This window comes from Dermacentor silvarum, chromosome 10, assembly GCF_013339745.2.
Source record: "Dermacentor silvarum isolate Dsil-2018 chromosome 10, BIME_Dsil_1.4, whole genome shotgun sequence".
Classification (NCBI taxonomy): Eukaryota; Metazoa; Arthropoda; class Arachnida; order Ixodida; family Ixodidae; genus Dermacentor; species Dermacentor silvarum.
Genome location: NC_051163.1, coordinates 38490036 through 38500694, shown reverse-complemented (window position 1 = coordinate 38500694; position 10659 = coordinate 38490036). Strand labels below are relative to the sequence as shown.

At 45.3% G+C, this 10659-nt stretch overlaps 1 long non-coding RNA gene across 1 annotated transcript in view; it reads left to right on the top strand.

Moving 5' to 3' along the window:
• The window catches only part of LOC125940571 (uncharacterized), a 3736-nt gene extending 1369 nt beyond the window's left edge, over positions 1-2367 (top strand). Inside the window, exons 2-3 of the long non-coding RNA XR_007463761.1 lie at positions 137-195; positions 2188-2367. This is a non-coding gene — a long non-coding RNA (uncharacterized LOC125940571). The remainder of the gene's footprint in view (positions 1-136; positions 196-2187) is intronic.
• Positions 2368-10659: the final 8292 nt, after the last annotated feature.

Below are 10659 nucleotides of genomic sequence, written 5' to 3'. Positions count from 1 at the left end.
TTTTATTTTTAGCTTTATTTGTTAGCTTCAATAAAAAAGCAAAATGAAACAGTGACGCAATTTTCTATTTCTGCATGCGCAAGATAACAAAATGTCCTGGCCTCTCTAGATAATTTTCCCATGCATTCATTTGCAGTCGAGACATGGACGCCTTTCTTGGAAAGTACTTCCTTGTGGTGATGGCGGTCTTATTAGGTAAGATTGCGCAGTGCTTGCAAATCTCCCGCAACAGGGAAACTTGTCAACGGCCAAAAAATAATACATCAAAATTTAGCATCGACAACTTCAATTCGTAGAATTAAATACGGCCCGCATTTCCCCTAATCTCTCTCCAAACAGATTGAAATTAAAGGTATCCTAAGGCCCCCAAGCGGGTATCAGCATCACGAATGCAATACGACTGAATTGCTGCACAATGTGCCAAAAACATGTTCTCAGTGTTGCATTATGTTTAATTCCTTCGAAACGTTGTTTTCGTCCTTTTATATTCTTGACCGCAAAACTCCACCAAGATTTCCGCGCCGTTTTTACATTGGTTTAGATATAAAACTTGTACGTAAACGATCGATTATCGATTAGGTATTGATTGGCTATCAATTGCCTATCGATGACGGACTAGGCTTAAATAGTCCCAACCATGCTTAGCTAGACTTAGCCAGGCTCATCTTGGATAGTTCACAGGGGTATGTGCCACTGCGCTTGGACCTTTTTCTGCACTACATATACCGCCAGGATCGGCCCGCATTTTCTGTTTGCGAATCACCCCCTAACGGCCGGCTTAAACACCTCTGCTGTTAAAAACTATTGTGCTCGATTCCTGCCTGATAGATACTGCTGGAATTAGTTTGCGCACTTTGCTCGAATGTAATTGGTTTGTTTATTTTCATACTACATAAGTTCGTAGCCGCTGGCATTTGCGAAGTTTGGCGCATACAGGTTTGTAAATTTATAGTTCACAACAGTTTATCTATCAAACATGAACTGTTTTTGTCTTCGTTATTTGTTTGAATATCGCCAGAAACGTCGTCTGAAAGCCCCGAAGTCTGTCGCGACGGCATTGCTTTGAGTTGGTGTACTTGTTCCCTTCCCCTAATGCCTTCGATTCCTTTAATTATAATCTGCTGAGATAATTACGCTCAAACTACTAAAGTGTGCAGAAAGTCTGTCTTTTAGAACGGATGGCACTTAATAATGTTTTAGAATAAAAAAAAAGATAAACTGGACATGAAACATGTCAAATCCTAATATGATGTGCACTAATTCGCTGGAATAAAAACAAACAGCCACTTTGTACACTCTTACATGAAACAATTTGGGTGTTAAAGAGCTAAACAAAAACATCTCAATATGCATAATGTAGGCACATCAAGGATTACAGAATTATCTGTACACGCAAGTTATACGCTAAATGTTAGTCAGGTATGCAATTTATGCAAAGCGTAGAACACGTTAGTTTTGCAGGCATATTCAATATAAAATGACCACGCCTGTAGAATTCTCCGGACTCACTATGCCTTTTGTGAACACTAATCATTCAGCATAGGCAAAAACCTTGTTCGAACAAGGGTGATTTCACGTCATGAAAGTGATCAATTGGGCAAACCTAGAAGTATTAAATAGCCTTATATATTTGCTGAATATTGTCTTCGGCACTTGCTCCTGTGCGCGATTTACATCTTACCCCATTGAAAATCAAAGGAAATCCCAGCTGACATTTTGAATTGACGAGTTGTCAGCACAAAAAATGGATGCAAAGGAAGCGTTAAGCAAAGTGTCTCTCGCCCAGACGAAGCAGGACCCCTTGTCTAATTGGACTCTTCGTTGAGACTTTCATTGTCAGCAGACTGTGGATCAATTAAATTCAACATTCATAGCCCATTTGTATTGTTTGTATTTTACTCACAGAATAATCTCTGACCAACGGTACATGGAATGAATAGATGCCGTGTCTTGTCGAGCTGATCTTCTGTCTTATTCCCAGCCAAGAGTGTGTTTTGACAATAGACTCAAAATGTTCCTTTATTAAGCTAATCCGCGAATTGCTCACTGTGCTATGCTTTTTTTTTGATACGCCAGTAAGGATGTCGACGATAGCATAAATAAAAATTGTCTATGCGTTGCCTATTTTTGTCTAATACGTTATATATTACATAAAAGATGCACAATATTCACTTTCACAATTTTCAGCTGCGCTTATCATGGCCCCCAACGAAGCTGAAGGATTTGGTCCAGCGATTGACAATGCCATTCGCGACGCCATAGGAAGATCTGAGGAAATCACCAAGAAGTGAGAAGGCCAGCCTCTGTTATACAGTGCAGTCAATGTGTAGTGTATTTACGACGCTTCTGTGACGCTAAATAAAATGAATGAAACAAAAAGGTGCTACCGAGTGAGAAAAAGCAACTGGATTTTTATAGACACAATTTCCTGTTTTGTACAAGCACTCTGTGCCTCTTCCCATGAACTTTACACTTGTTAAATAGATACACATAAAAAAAACCCGGCAGATCCCACGCCCTGTGGGAATCGATGTTATGCAAAGCAGTGTGCGGGGAGCCTACCAAGTAAACAAAACGATCATGAGAGCACCAAGACGAAGGCGGCTTTTTCATGAACTACATGACACGCATGTCATGACATTCATGTCATGAGTCCTCAGGGGTCCCTTTAGCCACACCTAAGAGACCTTAGGGCGAAAGCCTTAGTTTTACTCGCGACTATGACTTCTACCACCATACTTTTGTGTTTCCTTCACTTAGTACCCACGTCTGAACCCATTTCAGTGTTTTTGAGTGTTAATGTTTTTTTCGCTGAGTCACTGTCATTTTTGCTCAGTCATACTCATGAATATTACTTCTACCACCATCCTTTAGTGTTTCTTTCACTTAGTACCGATGTCCGAACCCACTTCAGTTGTTTTTTAGTGTAATATTTTTTTCGCTGAGTCATTGTCATTTTACTGAGTCATGCTGATGAATGCTCGCAAGGCAGACGCCGGTTCGTGCTACAATGTGGTTGCCTCAGGAATTATGCGTGTTTGTGTGCTTTTTCGTGCGCATTCTCGTGTGCTTTTTTGTGTGATCGTGTGTGTCAGCAGCTTGCCTCATGTTTGTTGTGCTTGAGTACGGTTCTTTGGTGTGCACGTGTGTTGCAGACGGTTTTTTCCAGCAGTGTGATACCGCGGCAGGAGAGGGAGTGTTTGCAACGATGACGTTTAGTTCTTTGTCGATGCGTATAGATGGAAAGGCGAGTGGCTTGTCTTGAATTTCGGCCTCACAGGTGATGGCAATAGTGAAATGCATGGGGTCGATATCGGCCAGGCCATGTCCTTTTCGGGGGCGTATTCCAACCATGTATTCCTCCATCTCAAGTGATGGCTGTTCAGGCGGGTGGCCCTGATACTCGGTGGAGAGCCGCCTTGAGCGGCGTTAGGCCTAGCGTCGGCGTGTTATGGCGCAGTAGCTTTAGCGAGCGGTGGTTCGTCAGGCGGGTAATTTCGATCGACGGACTCGAGATGTACTCGTCGTCCTCCTCAGGAGCAGCAACGTCCTGATCTCCGTGCGAAACCATTGTTCCACCCTCGGAGCGGCCAGAAGACAGCTGGCGGGCGTCCGAGGCGCGCGTTTCCTGCGGCAGGACTGCCATCTGCGCGTTGGGTCCTGCCGATGTCTTAGGGTTAGCGACCTTGCTCTGTCTCGGCGATTCAAGTAGTAAAATATATACAGGGTGTTCATTTTTAAGTTCTAGGGAATTGTTAGAAATCGCCTCTGCCAGGTACCATAATCCTTATCATTGAGCTGGGTTATTCGATGAGGCGGACATTAGTAGAACGAAAAATCGAAACATATGTTCAACTAATTAACAAATATAATACTTAACTTCTTAGTTAATTATTTTACGACACATAGTGCAATTTTCGAATTGTAGCAGGTTTGCTTGTCAGGCGTATCCACTTGGAATCAATTCCCAAAACGACACCAGTTTGGAGATATGGGCCATCAAACTCGCCCTAAAAATGCACTGTTCCACTTTTTTAGTAAATTCCTAAACTTTACCAAAATTGAAGCACCAAAGTAACTGGAACGCCCATGTATTTCGTCCCAAATCTTGGGAAATAATATCTCGAAACTAGTGTCATCCTGGAAATTCATTTAAAGTGGATGCATCTTGCAAACTCATTGGCTAGAATTCGTAAAGTTCAATGTGTCGTAAAGTAATTAACTAAGAAGTTCATAAGTCAATTTGTGGTAATTAGTTCAATATGTGTTCGATTTCTCGTGCTACTAATGTCTGCCTCTTCGAATATCCCAGCTCAACGATAAGAATTATGCTACCTGCCAGAGGCGAGTTTTTAACATCCCGTAAAACTTAAAAATGAACACCCACTATACCGCACTTACAATTTCAAAGTAAGTGTCGTTTTCATCCTGGTGATATTAGGAATGCGATCGAATGGTGGATGGGTGAAGATGGGGTGACCTTACGCAGGAAATTTGCGTTCTCGCAGGAGATCATGTTATTTCTCTGGCTTCCGGCGTTGTGAGACTCCTGGTAGCTGATAGAGAGTTTTAACAGTGACGCTCTTGTAGTAGGTTGAGGCTGAGCCGTCTGTCTGTCCGCCGCTGTCAGGCAGGGGGCAGGTTCCCAGCCCCGCCGCTAGGGGCACTGTGTTCAATAACAAGTCGTTCAATAAGAGGCCACTGCGTTCAATAAAGGGGAAGCCAATAAATCATCATCATCATCATCATGTTCGTGCCAGCTGAGGAGCGGGCCAATCAGAGCGCGCGCTGGGGAAAGAGGAGGTAGAGGAGGAGCACGCGCCTGTTTCGCCACGGGATGCGCTCCGCGCGAGCGGCTGCGGGAGCTCGCCCGTGAGCGGCAGCGCCGTCGCCGAGCGAAATCTACGTTTTGATCACGAGAATTGGTAGCGGCGGAAGGCTAAACCGAAGCTACGCAAGAGGGAAGCGCAAACCAGACGTAACCACCGGGAGAACACTACGAAGGAGGCCTGCAGAAGATAGCGCCAACCTTTCCTTTTCTCATAACGAACCACTTAGTAGAAGCAGCGCAAGCGAAACGGGAGCGGCGGGAAGCTAATCCGGAGCTACGCATTAAGAAAACGCAAGCAAAGCGTACTTGGAGGAAAGCGAACCCTGATTTGTCCCAGCAATACGTTATAATATGTTATGAAGCCTTGCATAAAAAAAAAAACGCATATGGAACATTGCAGCCAAACAAGCATTTTCTTCGCAAGCACGTAACTGTTCAGAAAGTGCGAATGATATGTTTATTGAGTGTAAAGTAGGGCTGTTTAAGTGACTTAGCCAACTCCGCTACGCAAGTTTAACATTTGATCTCTGTACCATGCCGACGGGGGTGGAAACTTACGGTACTCTTGTTCCAATATTATGCATACTCAGGCGCAGTTGCCGTTTCGACATATACGAAACGTATTCGAAAAATATTCGCATTTGCAATTCGGGCTTCGAATTGGATAGAAATATTCAATAGTTTCGAATATTCGCACACCTCTATTAAGAAATTCTTGTTTTGGCCGAGAAATTACATTACAGGATACATAGCCATGCAGATGTTCCAGGACACAAGCGGCCTCATGAGCCCGACATAAGAACTGAAAAGCGGATGAGTTGTTTTGTATTCATTATTAACTACAACGCGACAGATAGGTAATGGACAAGAACGAAGTGCTCTGTGTGTTAACTTTGTTCTTGTCTATTGTCTTTTAGTTGAGCTGTAGTTAAAGATTTGTGATGCTGCACAGGAGAAGACCGATGCCCCCACACAAAGCCTCCCGATTTCACATTCAAATCTATGGCCCACACACACACACGCATGCGCACACAAGCACACAAACACACACAAATATTGCGAGGACACATAGCATGAAGAAGTATCAACAGGGTGACACCAGACAGGGGTGAGCGCTAACTTCCAACTAGGATTTATGGCGAAAATGAGGCGATTTATGCAGTTTAACAGAAATAAAATACAACAAGAAGACCGGATAAAAACTGGTGCTTGATGCAACCAAACATAAATAAAACATTGCAGAAAGAAAATACAGATAACAAAATCCAAGTGCAGGAAAAAACTATTTAACTGGCAGATTAAATCGTCTCGCAGCTGTCGCTGTTCGTGTGTGGTTCAATGGTGTGCGAACACATCAAGACGAAGTGAGCCATGTGACGTGAAATTCTACCGCAACCCTAAGGACAACAGGTGAACACTGTGCAGTTTACTTCCCGGTTTTTATTTGTGACAGTAATTGTGCGCAGTCATACATGGCTGTCCGGGGGTGGGGCAGGAGCTAGCTGATTTGAAAACATGACGATGCAGTAGATCATTATGCCACAAGCAGCGAACATAACGCTCCTGATAAATATATTACCACCTGTGCGGATCGCAAGGAACACGTGTGTAGGTGAGCGCTTTGTACTTATTTCTAGCTAATTGGTCGCCATCATTTAAAAATTCGTTTCTGAGAATTAAGGTTGACATATCACAACTAGAACTCTGCCGCGACACGAAACGAGCTCAGTTTTGTATGTTCCAACTGCGATGTTATAATTTATGATCTTCAGTGTTCTTCAGTATGGAAGCATTTTTAACCTACGCTGGAAAGATGGACCTGATGGGTTTGCCCAGAGACGAGGTCAACAACCCCAGAATATGCTCGGTGCACTTCACGGAGGCGGGTTTTATGGACCGACCGAGAAACAGGTTGTGAGAAGCTATTCTGCGCATTGGCCATTAGAGCAATTACAATAAATGTTTTTACATGTGCGTACATGAACCACCATCCGCGTTTTATTGCATTCTATGGTGTGTTGCACTGTGTACTCTAATTCTGGTTTTCGCAAACGAAGACAATAAGGTGAGTCCAAAGAACTGTTGCGTTTTAAGTGGAATTATGTTTTAATACAATTTGGGCACATGCTTGCTTGATTGTAATAATAAACGCGACTGCGTGCATGAAAACACAAAAAGAATCCACTGGGCACAAGCACGCAGCACGAATGCACGACTGGCACTGCCGGACAGGAGAGGAGCGCGGAGCGCGCGCTTCGGTCCGGCAGTGCGTCTGATAAAGCCCGCGACAAAAAAAAAGAAAAGAAAAGAAAAGGAAAAGAAAGAATAAAAAGAGCGCGCCGCGGACAGCTAAAGAAATAAAAAAAAAGAGCATTGCGCGAGGCATGAGGGAGGGTGATGCGAGGCATGGGAGAGGGATAGGAAAGTCAAGAGGGAAAGGAGAAACAAGCGGAACAACGTTATAAAAAGTGAAGAAAAAAAGTGCTATAGCGAAAGTGGAAGAGTAAAAAAACTCGCGCCCCTTTTCTTGTTTTTTTTTTCTTGTTTTCGTCACCGTAGTACCGTCATCCATCCGCTAGGGCCTAACTGAAGTGCGCCGTGGCGCTAGCGTCGACTGAGCGTCTACTATAGGAGAACCAATGGGAGGTATAGGAAGATTCACCCCCCTGCTTTCGTTGCTGGCGGGCACCCGTTCGTCCCTCGTCGTAGTAGTAGTGTGTAACCAGTCTGAGAAAAATGAGAAAAAAAATTCCGAAGTTGTGTCCGTAGCGCGGAATCGAACCAGGGACCCCTCGCTTCCGAGCGCATGGCGTTAGCCCACTACGCCACGAAGCACACATAGACACAAGCACCACGATGGCAATAAATACCCAACATTAACGAAAGGCCGCGTTTCTAGCGCGTTTCTAACGCGTTTGTGCTAGCGCGTTACGGCCCGTGTAAGAAGCTGGTGTAAGACGCTGTGGCCTCTCCGCCTTACCTTCAACGCGTTTCGAACGCGCTGCCCAAGGCGGTGGCAAGTCAAGTTCAAGTCGAGGAGCGTTTATGAATACGGGGGGTATACTCTCTCAGCAGTCATGTGATGGCGTCGGCAAACGCGGTGCACGTTCCGGCATGTGTAAATGGCTGCGTAAGACGCTGTGGCCGCTCCCCCTTACTAGAGAGTACTGCACGTCTCTAACGCGTTTGTGCTAGCGTCCCCTTAAGCGGGAGATCCGATGATTCCCTCCGCAGCTTCGCCCACTCATCATCATTCACCCCGTGGATATGCTGTGATTTTTTACTTTCGTCATATGGCAATGTGTGCTGGCTTCACTGCGAAGGAGCTCGGGCTCATAATTTGACGCAGGAATGACTTCTTCTCGGGCGCGGGACCGGCATGAGGGCGCTGAACTAAGTGTCACACGTTAAAGAACTACCACAAAGGTGCATATCATGGCTGTTGTGAAAAGAGAAATAAGTTGTGTGGCTGTTAACACGTTTGTGAATACGTTTTGCAGTATGACAATACATTTTGATATACATTATTGAAACTGCATACAAAACTGTTTTATCAATTAATTGCCACTTGAGCAAACTGTTCCTATTTTTAAAGGCTATTCTCTCAATTTCTTAAACTGGAATATTAGATATGCCATTGAGAACCAATTTTGCGAGAAAGAATGATCCCCAAAGGGTTCTGACCGATTCTCTCCGCGATCAGCATTCCACACCTACACAATCCTTACATAAACACAGTAGTTGTCTTACACAGTAATTGTCTTACACAATCAAAACCACGCACGTTCACTTTTCACTTGTTCCTGAAGCTTCCCTGACTGCCTCCTCGGCTCGTATTAGCACCTGATAAGTTTTGCCAACTAAATACCTCGTGCATGATTTATTGTAGGAGCACTCTCTCTGTAAAACTGCCGTCCTGGTGAAGAATGGCTCAGAACTATGCGATAGCTCCCACTTTTTTCCTTTCATTAAGACTTATCGCCACGCAATGTTCATAAAGACGCACCCCTCCATTCGAACGAGATCGAACAATTTTCCGAATCAGTCAGCGCCGACCACTTTTGGTCACTCTGGGTGCTTAAGCGCGGGCACTTGCGCCCCTGCTGACGTGGTAGCGGACTTTGACGCCGCCAGATGAGCAAGGCAGCCATAAAGAACCATGTACGATCGCGCGCGTATAGTATTATAGTTAACGCAAGCCAAAGTATCATGACGATGCACTTCACATTGATTTCGTGCTGACGACGCTTACTGTGACAGTGAACCTCTACTAAAGACTTTGAGTATTCGAAGAGGTATGCGTTAATAATGGAGGACTTCACTCACCATTTCGGACCGATCAGGTCGCAGACGTCAGTTGTCAGCATGGGCAGGCACTCGCTTAATTTCACAAGTGAGACGAGTGAGGCGCATCCAAAGGGCCTGGACACGATGGTACTACCTAGCGGAAACCAGCGAGCTTTTTAAAGTCCTCTACACTTCCAAAGTTGTGCGCATGAAAACCACAAAGGCGCTTCGCTTGGTTCTCCTAGCTCGGATTCTCCACCTGCTCGAACGCGAAGGTACCTATTGCTAATGCTCACAAGACATCAGTGGCAGCGCAGTGGCAGCGCGCTAAGCTTAGGGTTCTTGCAAGGCTCAGAGGAGAAGGCAGCGGCGAATGCGCAGAGCACAAGCCTTGAACAAGGTCGATTAACATAGGTCGCGAAGCTTCGGGCGAAAAGCGGTTCAGAACGAATTGTCACGGACATCAGCAAGGTTGGTTATGGGAGCAGCGATTGAAGCGCTTCTATATTTGGAGGGAACAAACATTGCGAAAGAAAAAAAGCGTTTCATAAATAAAGATAGACACAGTTAGATTCATTCAACGAAAATAATGTTCCTAATCAATTTTATATACGGATGGCGAGAAAAGAAGAGACAATTCTGTTTTACTTGATCATTATCAATAAGTACCTTTCTTCAGCGCCCACCGTAAGAGCGCCCACCGATAGCGGCGGGCGTTGAAGCCCCTATCACTTGCAATGCTATGCAGCTCTTGAAGTGTGCAGAAAGGCACGCTCGTAAAGTTCACCTGTTACAATACGCCCCCCTCACATGTTGTGTTGTTTTGCTTGCGGACGTTTGTCTGAATTTGGTGACGCAGGTAGTTTCACTGTTTCTTAACCTATTCAGTCAAAAGCAGTAAGTTGCCACCGCCAGATAATTGTTTAATTTAGTTGTTTTCGTGCGACAGCGCTGGCCGACGGGTTTGGCGTCCGACGAAAGGACGAGCATTCTACGCCCAAAGCATTCGTCGGCCTCCAAGAAAGTATGTTCTGTGCAGGAATGCGATTTCGACACCCGTACGGCTGACCATTTCCGCCATTGCTTTCCGCGCTGAAAGCTCGGAACACCCATCAAGTCGTATGGCGGGGCATTTGAATATACAGCTGTAGTGGCAGGCCTCCGAAAACAAATTTCGCGCCTTTGACAACAAAAAAACGTCACTTCGGTTTTTAACGGATATGGTGTCACATTATTTTTTTTTTTCCGCCGGAAGTGTTCCGTCCTCACACAGATGGCGCTAAGCCCCATGAACCGCTAAAACCCCTATATATAAAAGGTAGCCTCACGCTTTGAAGAATGCCGCCGCCTGCTCGCACATCCTGTCCGAGGCCGACGCCGCGTCGGTATTGGCCTAATGGCCGACGCCGCGTCGGTATTGGCCTAATGGCATCACGTGGACCGTCGCGCCGCCAGGAGCTGGCTGCGTTTGTTTACGATCACGCTCCACGTATCTGCTAGTTTGTAGTGACCGCGGCTGTCCGTGCGTCTGAGTACTACTG